Here is a 1,154-nt window from a genome sequence, read left to right as displayed (position 1 = left end):
GCCAGGATGGTCTCAATCTCCTGACCTCATGATCGGCATCCACCCACCTTGGCCTCCCAAAGTGCTGGGATTACAGGCGTGAGCCACCATGCCCGACCAAATTTAAAGTTTTCTACCTAACTAGTTCTTGACAGTCTCCATGTTGACTTCGGGATTTCTTCCAGAATCTTACTATTCCTGTTAAGCACATCGGTTCCACGAGATAGTACCACTATCATCTGAAAGTATTACATCTACTTAGCTAAGCAAGTGGCCATATATCTCATATATTTCTTGTTGAGACTTGTGCCTAAGACATTCTCATAGACCAAATCGGGGTGGCTACTTACTAAAACATCTTAGGTTATTACTTAAAACTTTGTTTTAATCCATTTTTTTTTTTATTTTGAGACGGAGTTTCGCTCTTGTTGCCCAGGCTGGAGTGCAATGGTGCGATCTCAGCTCACTACAACCTCCGCCTCCCGGGTTCAAGCAACTTTCCTGCCTCAGCCTCCCGAGTGGCTGGGATTACAGGCATGCACCACCACACCCAGCTAATTTTGTATTTTTAGTAGAGATGGGGTTTCTCCATGTTGGTCAGGCTTGTCTCGAACTCCCGACCTCAGGCAATCCACCTACCTTGGCCTCCCAAAGTGCTGGGATTACAGGCGTTAGCCACCATGCCCACCCTTCTTTGTTTTTTGAGTCAGGGTCTTACTCTGTCACATAGGCTGCAGTACAGTGGCTCACTGCAGCCTTGACCTCCTGGGCCTAAGTGATCCTCCTACTTTAGCCTCCTGAGTGGCTGGGACCACAGGTGTGTGCCACCACATTGGGCAAGTTTTAAATTTTTTGTAGAAATGGCATCTCCTTATGTTTCCCAGGCTTGTCTGGAACTCCTGGGCTCAAGCAATCCTCCTACCTTGGCCTCCCAAAGTGTTGGGATTACAGGTGTGAGCCACTGTGCCTGGACTTTTGTTTTTATATTGAGATAGAGTCTCAATATGTTGCCCAGGCTGGCCAGGAACTACTGGGCCCAAGCCATCCTCCCACATCAGTCTCCTGAGTAATTAAGACTACACACCCAGCAAGGATACACTTTAGCTACAACCTTGCAGCACCTCAGGTTCCAACATCTTCACTAAAGCTAGAAAAGGGGAAGAACACATCTAATT

The sequence above is a fragment of the Colobus angolensis genome, unplaced genomic scaffold, assembly GCF_000951035.1.
Source record: "Colobus angolensis palliatus isolate OR3802 unplaced genomic scaffold, Cang.pa_1.0 Scaffold18, whole genome shotgun sequence".
Lineage (NCBI taxonomy): Eukaryota > Metazoa > Chordata > Mammalia > Primates > Cercopithecidae > Colobus > Colobus angolensis.
This window is presented reverse-complemented; position numbering follows the sequence as displayed.